Source organism: Pleurodeles waltl, chromosome 5 (assembly GCF_031143425.1).
Source record: "Pleurodeles waltl isolate 20211129_DDA chromosome 5, aPleWal1.hap1.20221129, whole genome shotgun sequence".
Taxonomy (NCBI): domain Eukaryota; kingdom Metazoa; phylum Chordata; class Amphibia; order Caudata; family Salamandridae; genus Pleurodeles; species Pleurodeles waltl.
The window spans coordinates 583464580-583488077 of record NC_090444.1 but is presented as its reverse complement, the minus strand read 5'-3'; positions in this window follow the sequence as shown (position 1 = coordinate 583488077).

Here is a 23498-nt window from a genome sequence, read left to right as displayed (position 1 = left end):
CTGAATTCTGCGGTCCCCATATTAGCATGTGAATTACAGGGCATTTCTCAAATAGACGTCTTTTTTACACACTGTCTTACATTTAGAAGGAAAAAATGTAGAGAAAGAGAAGAGACAATAACAGTTGTTCTAATATTCTGTATTCCCTCAAGTCTCCTGATGAAAATGATACCTCACTTTTGTAGGTAGGCCTAATGCCCGCGACAGGAAACGCAACATTGACACATCAATTTTTATATTGAAATCTGACGTGTTTTTTGGAAAGTGCCTAGCTGTGTATTTTGGTCTCTAGCTCAGCCGGCACCGAGGTAAACCTAACAAACTTGTGCATTTTTCAAAACTAGACACCTAGGGGAATCCAGGATGGGGTGACTTGTGGGACTTTTACCAGGTTCTGTTTCACAGAATCCTTTGCAAACCTCAAAATTTGGCAAAAAATCACTTTTTACTCACATTTCGGTGATAGAAAGTTCTGGAATCTAAGACAAACCACACATTTCCTTCCACCCAGCATTCCCCCAAGTCTCCTAATAAGAATGGTACCTCACTTGTGTGAGAAGGCCTAGTGCCCGCGACAGGAAACGCCCCAAAATGCAACATGGACACATCACATTTTACATTGACAACTGACGTGTTCTTAGGAAAGTGCCTAGCTGTGGATTTTGGCCTCTAGCTCATCCAGCACCTAGAAAAACCTAGCAAACCTAGACATTATCGAAAAATAGACACCTAGGGGAATCCAGGGTGAGGTAACTTGTGGCGCTCTCACCAGGTTCTGTTACCCAAAATCCTTTGCAAACCTCAAAAGTTGGCAAACAAAAACACAATTTCTTCACATTTCGCACTGCAAAGTTCTGGAATCTGAGGGGAGCCAAAAGCGTCTTTCTACCCAGCATTCCCCACATCTCCTGATAAAAATGGTACCTCACTTGTGTGGTTAGGCCTAGTGCCCGCAACAGTAAATGCCCCAAACCTCTACGTGGACACATCAAAATTATCAAATACAAAACTACCTGTTTTTGCTGGGGGCACCTGCGTTTTTGGTCCTGGGCTTAGCAGCCATCTAGGGAAACCTACAAACCCAAACATTTCTGAAAACTAGACACCCAAGAGAGTCCAGAGCAGTGTGACTTGCGCGGATCCCCCAGGGATTTATTACCCAGATTCCTCAGCAAACCTAAAATTTAGAAAAAAAAAAACATTTTCCCACATTTCTGTGTGGGATCACCACACTGGCACACATTTCCTACCACCCAGCGTTCCCCTCAGTCTCCAGGTAAAAATTATACCTCACTTGTGTAAGTGGGCCAAGTGCCTGTGAGAGGGAAGAGCCAAAAACATGTCGAAAATTAGGGGAAACCAAAGCAGGTCCAAAAGGGCAGTTTGAAAAAAAAATAGTTTTTCGGTTGACAAGTGGGGCAGAATTTTTATCAGTATAGATGTGACAATGCTGAGTGGTAGGAATTTTCTGGATTCCTGCAGATCCTTCACAAAAATGTGGGAAAAATGTGTGATTTCAAGCAAAGTTGGAGGTTTGCAGGGCATTGTGGGCAAGAAAATGGTGCAGGGTGCATGTGAAGCACACCACCCTGGACTTACCCAGATGTTTTATTTTTCAGATGTGACTAGGTCTTGTAGATTTTTCTACATAGCAGCGTCCCAAAGTCCAAAAAGTGCAGCCCTCACCATTCCAAGTAGAACGATTTTGAGAGTTAGACAAGCTCTCTTGGCCCAAACCTAAAGCGTAGCCACCACCCCAATATAAATATCTTTTTAAATTCCTTGGCATCTAGTAGGCTTTCTGCTCCCCGTGGAGTGGATTGGGGGTAATTGCCCCATCTGCCCAGAACAGCTTTATTCCCATTTATTTGGGGTGGGGGTATGGCCATACCCCCACCCTCTTTAAAAAAAAAAAAAATCTTCCCTGGTCTCTGCTGGGGGCAGAATTGGCTAAAATAAATTTGCCCCCCAGGGGAGTGACCCTTGCCTAAGGGGTCACTCCCCTTGCGTGAAACTGATATAAAACAAAAATTCCTGGTGTCTAGTGATTTCTGCCCCTCATGGGGCAGATTGTCCTAAGAAGAATAGGCCGATCTGCCCCCAAGGTGGTCAGAAATGGCCTAAAATAAAATTGCCCACCAGGGGAGCGACCCTTGCCTAATGGGTCGCTCACCGTGTGTAAAAAAATAAATAAATAAAAATCCCTGGTGCCTAGTGGTTTCTGCCCCATTGGGGGCATATCAGCCTAATTAAAATAGGCCGATCTACTCGCAAGGGGGGCAGACGTGGCTAAAATACAATTTGCCCCCTCTGGAGTGTCCCTTGTCTAAGGGGTCGCTCCCCACCTCTAAAAAAAACCATAAACAATCCCTGGCGTCTAGAGGTTTCTGTCCCCCCTGGGGGCAGATCGGCCTTATTTCAGTAGGCCGATCTGCCCCCATTTGGGGCAGAAAAGGCCTTATAATAAATTGCCCCCCTGGGGAGAGAGGCCCTGGCCAAAGGGGCCGCTCACCTTATACAGAATTTTTTTTAAAAAATCCCTGGTGTCTAGTGGGAAGTTCTGCAAAAATGCTCAAAGAGAAATCAAAGAAAAGGAAAGGCCTTTCCTTTTCGTTTGATGCCTCTCCCACCCCCAGCCCCTGATCGGAAAGAGAAAGGCAAGCATTTCTCTTTCTGATCTGCGCTGGAAGCTGAGCTTCTGGCGCAATGGAGTGGCCTCTGATGAGGTCAGCGCTCATTTGTGCACTGACATCATCAGATGTAACTGGGGGAGCAGGGGTGGAAGGGAAAGCTATTCCCCTTCCATCCCTGAAAGGTTCATCAACGGATTCAGATACTATCAATATAAGGGACTACAATGAACATCTATACCTCATGACTGATGCCCCTGCACGAGACCCCACACCTGAAAATGTCCAGCTGGTTTAAAAATAATGAATAATGAAGACTGCGATGGTAGATCTGCAGGTCAAAAATCACAAAGTGCAATTTCTACTTGACAGTGGTGCCACATAATGAGTGAGTCAAATTAAGAAAAAATGAAACACAAGCCACCTCTGTTGCCTTCCACTGTTGATGTCTTTACATGGGGTGCGAAACAATCCGTAGTGATTGTGGGAAAATTCGTGGATAGGCTCACTTACAACAACACGTCGGTAAGAGAAGAGGTACACGTCCTACAGGGTGATGTTCCAGCACTGTGTTTGCTCAGCAACGTCACATAGCTTAACTTCACAGCCATGGACCACCGCATTTACACATCCCTATGCACAGAGCTCACCGTAGATTCCAGTCCAGTGGGACTAGGAGCCATTGTTGTACAACATAAACCCGAAAGAGACTTACCTAGACTCTACAGGAGCCTGTCATATGCAGAAAGGGCATACTCTCAACCAGAATAAGAAAGCCTAGCGGTGGTTTGGGCATGTGAGCACTACCACATGTTCATCTGTGGAACGCCGCTCACCACTATGACAGATCACCAAGCACTAGTCACAATACAAGGCAACCGCTGAAGCACAGCTGATCCGGGGGCCGCACAGTCTTACATCAAAGGGCAGGAGCCCTTTAAACTTGGGAAAGCACTCCCGCCTCGCGCGCTGAAGCACAGCTGATCCGGGGGCCGCAGAGTCTTACATCAAAGGGCAGGAGCCCTTTAAACTTGGGAAAGCACTCCCGCCTCGCGGGACGCGCGTGGGCGCGCCCGGGCCAAGACGGGCCCGTCTACGCCCGTCTTTGACCGGATGAGGCCGGGCCGGGTCCTGTCTCTTTACTCTATTATCCAGAACTTGGAGCCTGGTTTAGCCTAAGCCACAACTTGCCTGTTAGAAGGAGTGTCTCGCTGACTAGAATCCGGATACACCTCCAGTCTACAGGTTATATTCTTTTGTTGTTTTCTTATTTTCATTCTGACTATGGGGAAAAGAAAGGCTGTTGGTCCACCGGCTCCATTGGAAGGTACTAAAAAGCACAAAAAGCGACCAAGGAAATCTACTACTAAGCCTGCTTTAGGGGAACCAAAATCACTGGATGAGATTGATCTACTTTTTGTGGAGGTGGAGGCTATGCTTAATAGCGAACTAGGGACTCATGGCTTTTTGCCCCCGAAGAAGCCTCCACTCCAACCTAAAAAGATCCAGGAATTTTTTACCAAGAATAGAAAAGTTCGACCAGCAATTTCCGGGGGCTTAACAGATTGTGTAGGGAAGTCATCTACTGATATTGCCACTGTTCCCTCACTTCAACAGGGTGCCGTGGCTTGTGGCAGTATCTCTAATCCTTCACAATCTCAGGGGATTTTGCAAATGGAGGAAATAGAACGTATACCCCTACCCTTGAGTCCAGAGATAAGGTTGGCCCCTAATATCCCTTGTAAAAATCGCTTTGAGCTTTTGTCTGAGGAAAGCGATCTGATGGAGGCCCACGACCCCCATACAGCTGCCACAGCTACTGAAGCTGCTGTTACTTTCCCTCCTATTACTATTGATATGTGCACCGATTTATCCGCCAGTGTAGCTAAATTGCCTTTAATTCTCCAGAGAGTAGATGAAATTAAGGAACTAGTATTGCAGATAACTAAACTGCTTCAGGGGAATATGGCTCAACAATTGGGATGTAAATGTCATAAGTTAGAGGCAGAAGGGGCAGGTGGTACTATGGTAGTCGATTCTGCTGCATCTAAGGCTAATACATGTGAGGGACCAATTTACCATGCCCAGAAATCAGGAGCCGATAGGAGGACTGCAGAAGGTAATATATCTTCTCACATCATCCATCCCAAAAATAAATACACGGGGGTAAGAGTACTCCCTTCGGTGGAGATAAGACAAGGAATGGGAAAGACCCCATCGGTACCTTCGTTGCCCCATCAAATTGCCATTCCACTACGAGGCAAAACCCTTTTACCAATATATCAAAAAATAGGGATAGCCCTTTTCTAACTAATAGAAAGTTACTTGCATACCCTCCAACTAAGGATTCAGCTTGCATTTTTTCTTCCCGAAGTATGGATAGCGCTTTAGATGTGTCTCTAAATAGTATTGATCCTAGACACAGAACCAACACTCTTTTCTTAATTAATGTCCCAAAGTTGCCACCCAGGACTGTTGAGGGCCAAGAGTCTAGACTTAATAAGGTTACTCATTGGCTACGCAATCGGCAGGGATGCCTTTCAGTTATACGCTCGGACATTCTAAAAACTGAAAGATGGCACCCCTCTGGGTCAAATCTTGATGTAATTATGATTGTGTTTTTGGAGAAATTCTTGGCCGACCAACTCATTGACTCTGTTGCACGCAAGGGACAGCACAAGGAGCCAAAAGGAGGAGGCATCAGGCTAGTTTCTAATTTAACGGACTCAAAACAGGCTCCTGTATCTGGCCCCATAGTCAATGTTATTGAGAGAGGCTCTAGGGAGGAAGGCGTATTTTTGCATCATGATTCTGCCTGACTGTCTTCCACCCAGGATGCCGTTGATCAGGATAATTTAGTGGCACCCACAAAAGATAAAGTAGACAAGACCCTTGTTAATGAACCGAATCATAAGGATGCTCTACCCTCAAAACATGGGACTGTAACAGGTACTAATGGGTTATCCATTATGACTTGGAATCTTGCTGGCCTTGCTAGGAAACTGGATGATGTGGACTGGGTTGCCTACATCAAGACACAAGATGTGTGTCTTTTCCAAGAAACCTGGGTCGAGGGCCAATCAAGTATGGATGGGTTTCTCTCTTTCAATATCCCTGCAGAACCATCAGAGAAAGCAACTGGTCGAGCGAAAGGGGGTCTTTTAGTTCTGTTAAATTCAAAGCTCCAATGTGACTATAAGGTTTTAGAATTTGATTGTCCCGACTTGATGGGTTTACAAATTTCTTTTCATCAAAATTTTAACCTAACTTTTATCAATGTTTATGCCCGTTCTGTTGCACGTGGTACAGAATCACATATTTTAACTTTACTCTCTGATTTTTTAGATACGATACAAACTAATTCCTATTTAATCATTGCAGGGGAAGTAAATTGCACCTTTGAACCCTCAGCATTTCTTAGTGATTTAACTGTGGAAGAGGACGAATTATGGGGGATTGCACAATTGGATGGTGATAGTTATCCTCCACGCTCTCGTGTCGCAGCACAGCTCGCTACATTATGTTTAAAATTTGGACTAAGGGCTTGTAATGGTCGAACTCCTTCTGACTTAAACCTTGCACCGACATTCCTACGAGGTTCTGTGGCCAGTGTAATTGATTATTTCTTGGTGGATGTGCGTCTTTGGCCACTGCTGCTAGACATGAGGGTAGATGCAAGGTGTGAGAGTGATCACTTCCCACTGCTGCTTACCCTTTCTGGGAATATCTTTGGTAGAACCTCGAACACGCAACCATCTATGGTCCCTCCCCCTATTTTAAATAATGCTAATACAAAGGTGAGGTGGCCAAAAGTCATGTCAAACCCCTATTTGCTACGTAAGATTTATCAAGTGTTTTTAGATAATCTGTCAGCTTACGAAGACCTCGAGCCGGAAGCTATCCCACTTCTTGATATTCATAAAGATATGATGGTTAAACTGCAAAGTGTTTTTTATAAAAAGGCAGCCTTGGTAAGCCGGCAACACGGGGGTGCATCTAACAGTAGATGGTTTAATGATGCATGTATGAGGGCTAAGACCGAGCTAAGAAAAGCCATAAAGGCCGGGTCTATGGGGGTGATCAAACAAGCAAGATGTACGTATAAAAAGACAATCTTACAATCAAAGAAAACCTGGGAAGATGTCATTTGGCAGGATTTGTTAGATGCTACAAAAACAAACAACAACAGGCTTTTCTGGGAACTGCTGACTAAGCACGAGAGAGGGGGTATGTCTAGTCTAAGGAACCATATCCAACCCGGAACTTGGGTGGAGCACTTTTCTCTCCTTTATGAAGGAACTACCTCCACTGGGGTTGTTGATTGTGATAAAGTGGGATCAGGCCCCCTTATTTTACCAAATGCTAACCTTGTCACTCCTCCACCTGATGGGAATTCTTATAACTCTGAGAGTTACATTTGTTTTTCTTTAGAAGAAACTGCAGAGGCTATCAACTCTTTGAAGTCAGGTAAAGCCCCAGTGCCCGATAAAATTCCAGGCGACCTTTACAAATCAGAGTTATCTATATGGACCTGGTATATCAACCTACTGTCTAATAAAATCACAAAAGGAGGACAGGTCCCTGAGACATGGAAGGACGCAGAAATTATCCCAATTTACAAAAAGGGTAATGCAAATCTTCCAATCAATTACAGACCGGTTAGTTTAATCGACAACTTACAAAAAAATTTTGCTAAACAGTTGCTAGCTAGACTATCGAACTGGGTGACGGAGCAGCAGATCCTTTCACCGCTTCAGGCAGGCTTCCGCTCCAGAGTTAGCACGGTTGACCAGGCTTTTAGGTTGTCCGTGCTACACTGGAAATACGTAGTCTTGGCAAAGCAATCTTTATATGTCGCTTTCGTTGATCTGCGTTCTGCTTTTGATTTGGTCCCAAGAGATAAGCTTTGGGGAGTGTTACACAAAATAGGGGCCCCATCCGATATTATCCATCTATTGATACGCATGCATGAAGGCACATATGCGCAAGTAAGATGGGGCAATCAAGGTGAATTGACAAACAAATTCCCCATTAAAAGAGGTGTTCGTCAGGGATGTGTGCTTGCACCACTTCTGTTTTCCTTATTCATCAACGAGGTGGTCCAAGAACTAATGACATGCCAGAATGATGCTCTCACCCTAGTCAACCAGAAAATCCCTATTCTCCTTTTTGCGGATGACTCTCTATTGATTTCAAAAACCCCAATGGGTTTGCAAATTCTTGTGGATAGATTTAATTCATTCTGCTGGAATTTTGGTCTAGAGCTCAACTCGAAGAAAACGAAACTGATGGTGCTTCGCTCTGGCACTCGCAAGAAATGTACTATTAGGTTAGATGGAGCTATTTTGGACCAGGTTAGCTCCATTGACTACTTGGGTGTGAGACTTACAGATTCACTCCTCTGGGAGGAACAAGTTGGCAAGAGTGCTGGGCTTTTGCAACATCGGGCAGCATCCATATTGCGCCTTTACAGGAATACGGTCGCTAAAGTTGTGTCTCCCGCAGTAAAGATCTATGTGGCTAGGGCACAGGGTGCTGCAGCTTACGGTGCAGAGATCTGGGGCATGTCAGATAGCAGCAGGATAACCAAAATTGAGAACAGTTTTGCACGGGCCTTATGTGCTTGCCCTATTAGCACCCCATTAACCCCCCTATTTTTAGACCTTGGGCTTAAACGAATGGCTGACCTAATTATCTTACGGCCTCTACTATATTGGGTGAGGCTTTGGATAGTCCCCGAACTGGCCATATATAAGTCTTCTCTATCAGAATTGTTAAAAAGCCCTAACTCTATGTCCATCCCATGGATTAAACACGTATCCAGTTGGTTTTGTACGCTGGGATTGAGGAATTTTTGGGAGAACCCTCAGCAACTTGTGAAGTCCCATGTAAAAGCACTGAAAGGAGCTTACTGGTCCCACATACGTAATAATTACATTTCCCAAAAGTCGAATGGTCATTTAACTAATTTATTTATTGATTTTAAATGGTACCCAGAATTCGAACTATACCTAGATATAATTCCTGATTTACTAGGTAAAAGTCTGTATGCCAGATTTCGATTCGGAACATTACCTTTGAAGGCCTTGACGAGTAGATGGGGACCTAAGTTAAGCTCCGATATTTGTCCTGCATGTGGCACTTCTTCCGAAACAGCAGAACATTTCATGTTTTTTTGTCCCGCTTACTCAACCCCAAGGTTTAAATGGATTCGCAAAATCTGCCGGGAAATGAACTTAAGGAAATATGTTTTAGCTTTGAGGATCTTAAAAAGTCATAATTCAAATGTGACAATTTATGCAGTAAGCAAGTTTTTAGTATCGGCATGGCGCATACGTATTTTTTATTCACAATGATTGAAATTGTTTTAAGTCGGGCAAACATGGACCTTATTCTTTTAATCTTGATATGATATTATGACGTTTAATTTTATATTTATACTGTACTGTATTGTATTGCTTTGATGGTCTGTGGCCGAATAAAGCTTATGTGTGAAAACAAGCCAACCGCAACGCAAACATTTTGCCACACATCAAAAGGTGGGAGATGCGCCTGATGGGCTATGATTTTAAAACAGTGCACAAACCAGGGAAGGAGCACAACTCTGCTGACTACATGTCCCACCATCCCTTACCCTGAGAAACAGAGATATCCTCCATGGCCGAGGAATACCTCAACTTTGCACTGTGATAAAACACACCCACCTTGATTACGATGGTGGAACTGGCGCCGGAGACAATGACCGACATCAGGCTTCAAGTGCTCATAACACTCATACAGCAACAGAGATGGAGTCACACGATCAACGGCAGCCCAGTCGGTGAATGGGTCAGGAGACAAATTACTTGCATTCAAGCAGGTGCAGGAGGAACTGTCAGAAACAGAGCAAGGAATACTATTTCAGGGCACCAGGATAGTAATACCGAAGACACTTCAAAGACGGACAGTTAGCCTTGCACATCAGTCTCACACATTCATGGTAGCAACTTAAAAACTGCTTAGAGAAAAGGTACGGTTCACAGGACTTGACCTTCTGGTAAAAGACATGATTATGAACTAACAGCTCTGTCAAGATAACGGGCAAACCACTAAGTGAGAGTAACTACATATGTCTGACCTCCTTAAGGCCATATGGACAACACTGACCGCAGACTTCTGTGGGCCCTTAGACTCCTGTGGCTGCCTGCTGGTCGTCACTGATGAACACTCTAGATTCCTTATAGTGCACCAAGTGTCATCGACATCGGCCACTGCCACTCTACCAATTTTGGACAGCATCTTTGCAACTTGTGGCTCCCCCCTGACATTCAAGACAGACAATGAACCATCATTCTCAGGAGAAGAAGTTTGCAGATTTATGGTATATCTGGGAGTACATCACAGGTAGATAACACCGCTGTGGGTACAAGCAAATGGCATGGTGGAAAGTTTCATGTACAACATAAAGAAGGAGGCAAAATGAGCAAAGCTTGGGCGGATCTCTGTGCCAAGTACTCTGGGACTACTGCAACACTCCACACAGTTCCACAGGGAGGTGCCCATCAGAACTGGTAGTAGGCAGAGCAAGCTGGACCCGCCTGCCTCAACGGGTACCCCATCAGAACACAGCGACATTGTTGCGCATGATCAAGAGGCCAAGAGGAAAATGAAGCGACAAGCTGATGCATGGAATCAGGCAACAACATCTGGATTAAAACTGGGAGATCTAGTCCTGGCACTCCAACAACAAACACGAAAGTCAGACTGCCCATTCTTGAGCAAGTATCTGAAAACAACTAGTATCAAAGTGTCAATGATCACAGCAGTGGCTGGGTCTCACTTCATCACTTCAGAGAGTTCAGACTGTCAGATGAAGAAGGAGAGACATGGCCTGGTCTCTCCCTCTCTCTCTCTCTCTCCCTCTCTTTCTCTCTCCTTCTCTCTCTTTCTTTTCTCTACATATTTTTTGCATGAAAACAGCACAGAAACGTGATGTGACGAATGTGGGGAATGAGTATATTTTGTCAACAAAGGGGGGAGATGTTGGAACAGCGAGCAAAAATGGGCACTAGGACTATACACACATCAGGTGAATGTGTGGTCTTCCGAGACTACATCCGGTCAGGAAGGGGGCAGGACTTCTGACCAGCACCTCAGGGGAAGAAGGATGTGCCTGTCTGTGTGGGCCCCAGTAGAAAGAATAAAGAAACATATTCGCCCCTACCAGTGTCCTTGTGTCATCCTTGGGCTCAGGACTGACAAAGACCCAACACCTGCTGCGATTATTACATATATGCATCCCACAATTCAAAATTCTCATTAGCGAGTGGCTAGATTTAGGAATCAACACAACAGCTGTGCTGCAATTTGAAGGTGCTTTTGTGCACTGCAGGCTCTGAGATACAAGTGCAGACCTTTTGACTTCTGGAGTGCTCTGTGTGTGGGGTGTTGGAGCCCCACAGTACAATGTGTAGCCATGAATTGTATTAGTCTATTAATTATTATTATTTTTTTACGTGCAGTGGATCAGAGAGAAGCATCAACAGCGCCACTGTTTTGGGAGGGGCTCCTCAAGAGTGCAAGGGTGCACTGCTTGGAAATCGTAGTTTGTAGTGACAACACTTAAGGGATGCAGGCACTCCTGGGAGGCAAGGGTCTACTTTCTAAGATTTGTGTTTTGTTTGTTTGGAGAGTAATTCTTCAGAGTGCTCATTGGGGATGTAGGCATGGCACCAGCCTGTAAGTGAGTGATGTTTACTGTGAGTACAGGGTGAATCTAACGACCAAAGCCCATAAAAATATTTGGGAACTTTGATCCTGAGTACACTAGCTGTGGGGTTAGCCACCCATCTAATAGAAACAAATAGTTTGTAGCTATTATGTTGGCCTTTCTCCTACAGTACAGGCAACTACATATATGACATATTGAAATAAAAAATAAGCGCAAGTTTATCTGTGGGAAATTCATTGTTTTAGCAGAAAAGCTCAGTTGGTTAATGCAATGACTTCAGATGTTTGTGTTTGTATCTGGAGGATCAATAATTTAAATCCTGGTTGGTACACTGATAAATACTGACATGCATGTGAAGTTTTAACAGGCCCCAGCCTATGAAAAAAGCTCTTTGAATGTTAAGTAATTATTTAAAAAATGTATTCCCTCGGCTAAAAAACTATGGGCCAGATGTATCAAGATTCCAGGTAGCGATTTCCAAATTGCGAATTTTAAGAAATCGCAATTTTAGAAATGCAAAACGCGATGTATCAAATTTGAAAAATGGTAATAGCGATTTCTTAAAATTCGCAAACACTATTTGCGAGATGCAAATACTGAATTGCAAAAAAAAAAATTGATTTGGTAACTGAAAATCGCAAATAGCAAAAATGGCAAACGGGAACAGCCTGATAACATCACAAGCAGGAAGTGAGTCAGCCCATGCTGTTTCCAGATGCCACACCCATAGGAGCAGTGAGAGAGACACAGCCCAGCACCAGCCAGGATCAAACTGCAACATGGCCAATGCTGGCAATGGGAAGGAGAAGGGAGACAGGAAGAGGAAGCTGAAATTCAGTGAGAAAGAATTGGAGGTGCTCAATGAGGAGGTTGTTGGGAACCATGATAGACTCTTTGGCAAGGCCTCACTCCAAGTACCTGAGAGTGAGAAGCAGAAACTCTGATCTGACATCCAGACAAAAATATGCGCAGTGGGTGTTGCGCAGCGCTCTGTGGAGGAGATGCGCAAGCGATGGTACGACTTGCGGTCCCTTGCCAAGGAAAGGGTGGCCAGCAGGCTTAGGGAGGCAAAGAGCACCGGAGGAGGACCATCCACCCACACACCATCCACCCCTACGGAAGACCTGGTGGAGTCCATATTGCTGCCAGAAGCTGTCAGTGGTGTAACTGACATTGACACCTCAGGGACACCCAGCACCAGCAAAGGTAATGCCAGTGATTATGTGTATCCCCACATGTGCATGTACAGATGCCCCTTAGGAAATAGAACATAGCTTGATGCACAATGAAAAGTAGTCCATGTGACATCTTACATACAACACAACAGTGCCTTATAGGAGTGGTAGTACACAACCCTAAGGTGAATACACAACATAAATAGCAAGATAGTGGGCAGCCACATAAACACCACAAACGACTCAGGGTGACACAATTTAATTGTTCATTTAAAGCAACACTGTGGAAATCTGTGACAAATGCTAGAACTGACATGCTGCACATTGTCCTTGCAGATGACTCAGTCCCTGCTGCTGCAGGATCTGAAAAAGTGGGGGAAGCAGAAACACAGCCACAGCCACAGTCAGACTCAAATACCAGTGAGTCCTACAGTATTGTTCCAACTAGACGCAGGGCAAGGGTGTTACCATTGCCAGACTACAACCTGGACTCAGATGAGATGTCAGAACACGAACCCACACCACCACCAGAAGCGAGTCTCACATGAAGACAGCAGTCCCTGCACCAGTGCCAGCGTCAGTCAACTCCCCTCAGGAGGCGCCACGATGCAGGCAGACAGGACACAGAAGAAGGAGTGGGCCCATCAATCTTTGGCGGCCTGGAAGCTTCCATGCTGAAGGTGCAGCGCCTGCAATGCAAACATTTGAAGTCACTGCACAGACAGTTTGTGTCTCACTATAGCAATATGGGGTTACAAAACAAGCACTTGGAGACCAAGGAGTTGACACAGGCCATTGGGGAACTATGCACTGAGATACGGCAAGAGCGCGTCAGCCAGCGCAGACGCCATCACCAATATTTGGGAAAGTTTAATAGCTACTGTATATCAGTCACTCGGCTTGCAAGTTCAACAGCCCAGATATCACGGCGTGCCGTTGTCAGACAGGTGGAGATGGCACATTGCAGTCGGGACATTGCTCAGGGACTTGTGAAAATTACCAACGTAGTGAATGCCATGCAAACAGCACACAGTGCCACAACCAGCAAACTGTGTGTTGGTGACATTGAGGAGTCCTCTAGCATCAGCAGTCTGATAGTCCCTGTGATTGATCCGAGGTGTCGCAGTGCCAGACACAGTACTGCAGGTGAACCTGCTACTAGAGGTGCCAGCGAGGGAACTGGGCAGTCAAGTAGAGTGCGTGGACGGAAGAAGTGATGTTGAGGGCTACAGGGGACCACCTCAACATGTAGAAATAAAGTAATGCTATGATGCTAATAGTGTGACACTGTTAATAGATCATGGCTGCCCACTGTGAATAGCTATGTCCCAGTGACACATTGTTTACCTGAAGTCAAGGTAATAAAGATGCTAGCTAATGAAATGCATATTATTGAAGTGGATCTTTAATTACTTACATCAAAAATGATTGCGCGTGATGTCATCACGTCTTTGCCTGCCTTCTGCTGCACTGGTCCTGTCTGCTGGTAGAAGGGGTGGTAAGGGATCATCATCCTCATATGAGCCTGGCTCTGTGAGTTCCACTGGTATACCCCTGGTGGTTGCTATGTTGTGCAGGATAGCACATGTGGCCACAATTTTGCATGCTGTCTCAGGGCTGTACTGTAGTGTACCTTCACTCCTATGGATGCACCTGAAAAGGCTCTTCAGCACACCAAAAGTGCGCTCCACCACATTGCGGGTAGCCCTATGCGCAGCATTGTACCTTCTCTCTGCTGGAGTGGCAGGGCTCGGGTGAGGTGTTAGCATATAGATGCGCACTGCGTAGGCACTGTCTCCTGAATGCACAGAGAGTAAAATGAGTACATTTGCTGTCTGACGTCATGCTTAAATCAATGCATTATTGTGAACTATCAAATTACCTAGTAGATATCCTTCCCCAAAATCTACGGCTAGCAGTCTTGTGTGTATCCCGCTATGGTGAAAGATGTAGGAGTCATGTGTGCTCCCTGGGTATCTGGCCACGAGATCGGTAATGATGTAGGAGGCCTTGCATATCACCTGTATGTTCATAGAATGATAGTTTTTACGGTTGTGATACACATACTCGGTGGCCGATGGTGGACAGATTGCTACATGTGTCCCATCAATGGCACATAGCACATGTGGGAACTGTGCTACCTGGTAAAAATTAACTTTAGTTTGTTGTAATGCCTGTGGGGTGTTGGGGAATTTTATGTACAGTTGTATTTTGCTCAGAATGGGATTAAAAAATGCGTTGAAAAATCTAGAGAGGGCACTCTTTGGTACCCATCCAGCTGCTGCTATGACCCCTTGATATCTCCCTGAGGCTAGTAGGTGCAGGGAGCATAATACCTGCACATGTGTGGGTATGCTATTGGTCCTGTGTGTTGTGCGCTGCAGCATGGGTTGTAGCTCAGCTATCAGGTCAAGTATCATGGCTGAGCTTAACCTGTACTTATCATAAATGTCCTCCTCAGTCTGCTCATAAAGGGTTATGGGCACTCTGAAAATGCGCTCCTGTCTCCTCCTCTCTCTCCTCAAACCTATCAAGATCCTCATTCTCCTCGCCATGACGTAGAGTGCAGCCATTGTGGAAGAGGGGCTGAGGCATTCTGGGCCTCTTTACATAGGTTGCACCTGGTTGCCACCTCGTTTCAGTTCGTGGTAAATTGCATGTGCAAACGGCTACTCTGTGAATAATCACTATTAGCGATTTTTTGCTACATTGCAATGCGAACCCATTTTTGCGTGTCGCAATCTCGCAAATAATGGCACGATTTAGGAGATCGCTATCTGTGATTCGCTATTCTGTATTGCAGTTAGCATTTCGCAAAAAGCAATTCAGTAAATCACATCGCTAATTGTGGTACGCTGTTTGCGACACGCTAATTCTTGTCTCATTCGCAAAAAATCTCTATTTTTGTGACTTCTTATTTTCCCACTGCGAATGCCTTTCATACATCGTAAAACGCATTTTTGCATTTACAAACGGACTTACGCACTGTTTGCGAATGCAAAAAATGCTTGATACGTCTGGCCCTATATTACATACTGGCTGCTGGAGTTTGAAATATATATTGAACACACCATAAGGTAGGTTGGCACAAATTGTGAGTACAGGGTGAACATAATGATTGAAGCCCTTAAAAGCATTTGGGAACTTTGATCCTGAGTACAATAGCTGTGGTGTTAGCCACATATCTAATAGAAACAAATAGTTTGTGTGGGAAAGTACCCTCTTTCTTGGCATGGTTACCCCTTTTTTTCTGCCTAATGTCAGTGTGCTTGACTGTGTTCACTGGGATCCTGCTAACCAGGACCCCAGTGATTATGCTCTCTCTCCCAAAACTCTGTATTTCACCCACAACTGGCATATTGGTGCCCAATTATAAGTCCCTAGTATATGGTACCTATATACCCAGGGCATTGGGGTTCCAGGGGACCCCTATGAGCTACAGCATATATTTTGCAACCCATAGGGAGCCCATGCAAAGGCTTCTGCAGGACTGCCATTGCAGCCTGCGTGAAAAGGTGCAAGCACCCTTTCACTGCCATTTTTCACTACACCAGGTCGCTATTAGGTCACCCCTATGACAGGCCTTCCAGCCCAGATGTCACGGTGCAAAGTACCTGTGTCTGAGGGCACCCCTGTACTAGCAGTGGTGCCCCCACAACCTCTAGGCCATTTTTCCCTGACGTCTTGAGTGTGGGGACACTATTTTACACGTGTACTCGACATAGGTCACTACCTATGCCCAGCTACATAATGGTAACTCTGAAAATAGGCATGTTTGGTATTTGAGCAAGCATTGGTTGTATGATTCCATGCACTCTGGAGGCTCCTTAGAGGTCCCCCAGTATTGCCATTACAGCCTTCTGGGGGTTTCCAGGCAGCCCAAGCTGCTGCTACCTCCCAGACAGGTGTCTGCACTCCTGTTGCTTGAGAACATCAGGCCCAGGAAGGCAGAACAAAGTATTTCCTTTGAGAGAGGGGTGCTACACCCTCTCCCTTTTGAAATAGGTGTTACAGGCTTGGGAGGGGTAGCCTCCCTAAGCCACTGGGACTGCTTTGAAGGGCACATCTGTTGCCCTCCTTGCATAAACCAGTCTACACTGGTTCAAGGACCCCCAGTCCCTGCTCTGGTGCAAAACTGGACACAGGAAAGGGGAGTGACTACTCCCCTCTCCATCCCCACCCCAGGGGTGGTGCTCAGAGCTCCTCCAGAGGTTCCCTGGGCTTTGCCATCTTGGATTCAAGGTTGGCAGGGAACTCTGGGAGCATCTGAGTGGCCAGTGCCAGCAGGTGATGTCAGAGCCCTCCCCAATAGGTGCTTACCTGGTTAGGTGACCAATCCCCCTTTCAGGCCTATTTAGGGTCTCTCCTTTGGGTGGTTCCTCAGATTCAAATTGCAAGACTCCAGCAGAAATCCTCTGCATCCTCCACTTTGACTTCTGACCGAAGAAACTGCATCTGGACTCTTCAGGACCCTACAAGCTCCTGATACAAACTGCAACAAAGAAGAAAGACGCCTCCTGCAACATTGTAACTCCGGCTCCTTCCAGCAACTGCAACAATTTCCCAGTTGTACATCCTCTGAGGACAGCCCATCTTCAGCCTGTACCAGAAGATAGAAGGAATCTCCCTTGGAGTGAAGGAGTCACTCCCCTGCTTCTGCAGGCACCAACTGCAACGACGACTGGCTGCGTGGATCCCCTCTCCTGCTGAGCTGCAAGGATCCTGCATCACAGGTGGTGGACTGAAGTAGTCCCAACAGTCATCTCTTTCAGCTGTCCAGCTTTCTTGGAGGTAAGACCTTGCTTCCCCGTGAAAGACAGTACCCCCATGTTTCATGTCTTTTGCACCTGCCAAGGCTTGTTGATATACTTCCTCCAAGATCTTCTTGCATCTTGAAGCTCCAGCCCCCAACAATCTATCATGTGATGCACAGCTTCCTGAGTGATTCTCCAGTGGCGTATGAGCCTTTGTCATAGTGCTGCATGGGCCTCTTCTGCAACTTTCTTGTCCTCGTCCTGTGGGACTCCTGTGTGCACTACCTGGTCTTCTGTGTTGCTGAGGGCCCCTCTTACTACCCCTCCTGGGTAGAGTCCACCTGGTCCTTCCTGGTCCTTGGCTGTGCTATTTTCCACTAAATAGCAAGCTTTGCATGTACCAAGGTTTGTTGGTTGACTCTAATGACTCAAACCCAACTGCAATCCTCCATCCGGCATGGGATATCACTTGTACCCTCCAGGACCCCGACTTTGTCTTCTTGGGTGCAGGGCTGACTTTTACACCTTCATCTGGGTTGGTAGGGGCTCCTGTCCTTCCTGGACTCTTCTGTGCTTCTTGGACTTGGTCCTCTTCTTCCACAGGTCTTCTTGTCCAGGAATCTACTGTTGATGTCTTGCAGTCTCTTCTGGGTTTTGCATTATTCTTCTAATTTCTGTGTGTGTTCTGGGAAAGTTATTGTGATTTACTCCTGCTTTCCTGGTCGCTGGGATGGGTTGAGGTACTTTCCTTTGGGCTTTTCTAGTACTCCCAACTCCCCTCTACACACTACACTTGCCTAAGTGGGGGACGGACTTTCGCATTCCACTTTCTTAGCATATGATTTGTGCTCCACCAGGCCCATTTGTAACTATTGTGATTTTCGCAAATTGCACTGTTTTCCACCTGTTTGTATGCCTATTTCTGCATACTAGTGTATAATTTGTGTATTACTTACTTCCTAAGGGAGTACAGTCTCTATGGTATTTTTGGTATTTGTGTCACCAAAATAAAGTACCTTTATTTTTGTAAGACTGAGGGGGTCATTCAGACCCCGGCGGGCGGCAGGAGCCGCCCTCCTGGAGGGAACCGCCATATGGCCGCTCCGCGGTCGAAAGACGCGGAGGCCATTCTGGCTTTCCCGCTGGGCTGGCGGGCGACCGCCAGCAGGCCGCCCGCCAGCCCAGCGGGAAACCCCTTCCCACGAGGAAGCCGGCTCCGAATGGAGCCGGCGGAGTGAGAAGGTGCGACGGGTGCAGTTGCACCCGTCGCGAATTCCAGTGTCTGCTGAGCAGACACTGGAATTCAAAGTGGGGCCCTCTTATGGGGGCCCCTGCAGTCCCCATGCCATTGGCATGGGCACTGCAGGGGCCCCCAGGGGCCCCACGACACCCCTCACCACCATCCTGTTCCTGGCGGTCGGAACCGCCAGGAACAGGATGGCGGTGAGGGGGTCGGAATCCCCAATGGCGGCGCAGCAAGCTGCGCTGCCATGGGGGATTCCCAGGGCAGCGGAAAACCGGCGGGAGACCGCCGGTTTTCCTGGTCTGACCGCGGCCAAACCGCCGCGGTCAGAATGCCCTGCGGGGCACCGCCAGCCTGTTGGCGGTGCTCCCGCATCCCCGGCCCCGGCGGTCCTTGACCGCCGGGGTCGGAATGAGCCCCTGAGTGTTTTATTTCATGTGTGTAAGCATTAAGGCCCGTATTTATACTTTTTGACGCTAAACTGCGCTAACGCAGTTTAGCGTCAAAAAGTTTAGCGCCGGCTAACGCCATTCTGAAGCGCCATGCGGGCGCCGTATTTATTGAATGGCGTTAGCCGGCGCTAGCAGACCGGCGCTGCCTGGTGTGCGTGGAAAAAAACCACGTACACCAGGCAGCGCCGGCGTTGGGGAAAATGCCGTTAGGGCGTCTTAAAATGGTGCAAGTCAGGTTGACGCCAAAAAATCGCCTACACCCGATTTCCGCCATTTTTAACGATGCCCAGACGCCATTTACATGACTCCTGTCTTAGTAAAGACAGGAGTCATGCCCCCTTGCCCAATGGCCATGCCCAGGGGACTTATGTCCCCTGGGCATGGTCATTGGGCATTGAAGCATGTAGGGGGGCACAAATCAGGCCCCCCTATGCCAATTTTTTTTTTAAAAAAAATAAAAAATTATACTTACCTGAACTTACCTGAATGTCCCTGGGATGGGTCCCTCCATCCTTGGGTGTCCTCCTGGGGTGGGCAAGGGTGGCAGGGGGGGTCCCTGGGGGCATGGGAGGGCAGCTGTGGGCTCATTTTGAGCCCACAGGTCCCTTAACGCCTGCCCTGACCCAGGCGTTAAAATCCGGCGCAAATGCGGGGTTTTTTGCCCCGCCCACTCCCGGGCGTGATTTTTGCCCGGGAGTATAAATACGACGCATTTGCGTTGCAGTCATTTTTTTAGACGGGAACGCCTACCTTGCATCTCATTAACGCAAGGAAGGCGTTCACGCAAAAAAATGACGCTCTTTGCTCATACTTTGGCGCTAGACGTGTCTAACGCCAAAGTATAAATATGGCGTTAGTTTTGCGCCGAATTTGCGTCGAAAAAAACGACGCAAATTCGGCGCAAACGGAGTATAAATATGCCCCTAAGTGTGACTACAGTGATATTGCATGAGCTTTGCATTTCTCCTAGATAAGCCTTGGTTGCCCATCCACAACTACCTCTAGAGAGCCTGGCTTCTAGACACTGACTGCACTACACTAATAAGGGATACCTGGACCTGGTATAAGGTGTAAGTACCATAGGTACCCACCACAAACCAGGCCAGCCTCCTACAGTTTGTAGCTATTATGTTGGCCTTTCTCCTACAGTACAGGCAACTACATATATGGCATAATGAAATAAAAAATAAATACAAGTTTATCTGTGGGAAATGTATTATTCTAGCAGGAAAGCTCAGCTGGTTAATGTAATTACTTCAGATGTCTGTGTTTGTGTCTGGATGGTCAATCATTTAAATACTGGTTGGTACACTGATGAATACTGACATGAATGTGAAGTGCTAAGAGGTCCTAGCCTATGAAAAAAGCTCTTTGAATGTTAAGTAATTATTTTAAAAAATGGATTACCTCAGCTAAAAAATATATTACATATATTACAAACATTCAGGCCACTGCAGTTTAAAATATATATTCAACACAGCATAAGGTAGGATGGCACAAAATGTGCAAAAAGATTTAGGTGAATATTTACATACATTTCAATCAGTACAGCAAGCAAAGTTGCTGTGCTGTACTGCATGAAGGAAAGACAGCAGAAATGTGCCATATCTACAAAAAAATGGTGCACTTCTGCTGTCTTCTAGCACTGGAGCACTGTGTGCCACCTAGCACCAATGCAGGCACCCATGCACTATAGTGCAAGGGTTTCTGCCTTACAGGCAGGATTGTATTAGTGAAGGAAGGCACACCGTCCTGCACAGAAACAAACCTAAGAAGCAATATCCTCTTTCTGTGTGTTCTGCTGAATGCAGCACAGAGAGAAAGTGTGAGTAACAAGGAGAAATATAAATATTTTGCGTTCTTATTCCTTCTTCGGTGAGTGTAGATTTTTGGAGCAATACCACATTTACTCACCTTAGGTAATATGAGATTGCATCAAAATATATGGGGGTATGCAAGGGAATGCCCAAGATCCACTAATGGAAGGCCTCCCAAAGACAAAGTAGTGCAAAGTAGTTATATGTGCTGCCTTCCTTAATTGGCATTTATTAAACCATGCAAAGGTGCTCAAAGTGGCTTTGTAGCTTGTAAATGCCAAAAAGGATTTTGTGCTCGAGCTGCATCATAAATGTGACACAATCCAGATGCAAAAACTTGGTTAATTTGCCCCTTGGTATTTAAGTACTTACAGAGCTTTCAAAAGTTATAATTTTAAGAATACTCAGACTTTTTACTTTGAAGGAAGTAGTCCAGAACTGGTGCCAAACTTACAGTACCTATCAAAAAGAGTTCCTCTTTGTCAGGATGAAGCTTCAAATTATTTGATCAATTAAAGCCTGTAGTGGATTTGCTGGTAATCATCTGTAATCATGCACATTTATTACAGGTAGCAGACAACGTGTAGGGAAGGTTTGCTTCTTTTATAACTATCTATTCGTTCACTTGCTTTACACTGCAGGAGACTCCTCCATTCCCTTTAGCCTGAGACAACTCAGGTTGGTATCAACTGTGCAGGAACAGTTGTTTTTTGTTGTTTTCTTTAACCCCAAGGGTGCCTGGGGCGAAGTGGTCTCGTGCTCCGTCACGGTTCCCGTGTGCCGGGGACAACACAAGCTCGCCCTGCAGCTGGCCCACACACCCCCATCAGGGATGGAAGGGGAATCGCTTCCCCTTCCACCCCTGCCCTCCCAGTGAAATCTGATGATGTCAGCGCGCGATTACACGCTGACCTCATCGGAGGCCTCCTCGTTGTGTTGGAAGCTTAGCTACCAGAGCAGATCGGAAAGAAAAATGCTTACATTTCTCTTTCCGATCAGGCGCTGGGGTGGGAGAGGCACCAAAGGAAAGGAAAGGCCTTACCTTTTCTTTGAATTCTCTTTGAGCATTTCTACAGAACTGCCCACTAGACACCAGGGATTTGTTTTTTTTATTTCTGTATAAGGGAAGCGGCCCCTTTGGCAAGGGCCTCTCTCCCCAGAGGGGCACTATATTATAAGGCCTTTCTGCCTCAAATGGGGGCAGATCGGCCTACTTTAATTAGGCTGATCTGCCCCCGGGTGGGGCAGAAACATCTAGACGCCAGGGATTGCTTTTCTTTTTTTTTTAGAGGTGAGAAGTGACCTCTTAGGCAAGGGTCGCTCCCCTAGGGGCAAATTGTTTTTTGGCCATTTCTGCCCCCCTGGGGGGCAGATCGGCCTATTTTAATTAGGCCAATCTGCCCCCAATGGGGCAGAAACCACTGGGCACCAGGGATTTTTTAAAATATTTTTTTACAGACAGGGAGCGACCCCTTAGGCAAGGGTCAACCCCCTGGAGGGCAATTTTATTTTAGGCCATTTCTGACCACCTTTGGGGCAGATCGGCCTATTATTCTTAGGACAATCTGCCCCCTAGGTGGGCAGAAACCACTAGACACCAGGGATTTTTTTTTTACATCAGTTTCACACAAGGGGAGTGACCCCTTAGGCAAGGGTCGCTCCCTGGGGGGCACATTTATTTTAGGCCATTTCTGCCCCCCAGCATAGACCAGGGAAGACTTTTTTTGTCAAAAAAAGAGGGTGGGTGTATGGCCATAACCCCACCCCAAGTAAATGGGGATAAAGTTGTTCTGCCCACCGGTGGGCAGATGGGGCAATTACCCCCGATCCACTCCCCGGGGGAGCAGAAAGACTACAAGATGCCAGGGAATTAAAAAAAAAAAAAATAGTGGGGTGGTGGCTATCAAACAGTACGGGCATTATTATGCCCCCACCCCAACTGAAGGGGGTAAAAGTCTTTTCGCTCTCCCCTCGCACACTAAAACATCTTATCACATGGCAAACAAGAGGACATTTGATTATTTTGGGTTTTGGTTTTACATTTGGGCCATGAGAGCTTGTCTAACTCTCAAAATCATTCTACTTGGAATGGTGAAGGCTGCACTTTTTGGACTTTGGGACGCTGCTATGTAGAAAAATCTATGAGACCTAGACACATCTGAAAAATAAACATCTGGGTAAGTCCAGGATGGTGTGCTTCACATGCACCACACCCCATTTTCTTACCCACAATGCAATGCAAACCTCCAACTTTGTTTAAAATCACACATTTTTCCTACATTTTTGTGATGGAACTTTCCGGAATCTGCAGGAATCCCCAGAATTCCTACAACCCAGCATTGTCGCATCTATACGGATTAAAATTCTGCCCCACTTGTCAGCCTAAAAACTTTTTTTTTTTCCAAACTGCCCTTTTGGACCCACTTTCGTTCCCCCTAATTTTCGACATGTTTTTGGCTCTTCCCTGTCACAGGCTCTTGGTACACCTACACAAGTGAGGTATTATTTTTACCAGGAGACTGAGGGGAATGTTGGGTGGTAGGAAATTTGTGCCAGTGCGGTGATCCCACAAAGAAATGTGGGAAAATGTGATTTTTTAGCTAAATTTGAAGTTTGCTGAGGATTCTGGGTAAGAAAACCCTAGGGGATCCACGCAAGTCACACCTCCCTGGACTCCCTTGGGTTTCTAGTTTTCAGAAATGTTTGGGTTTTGTAGG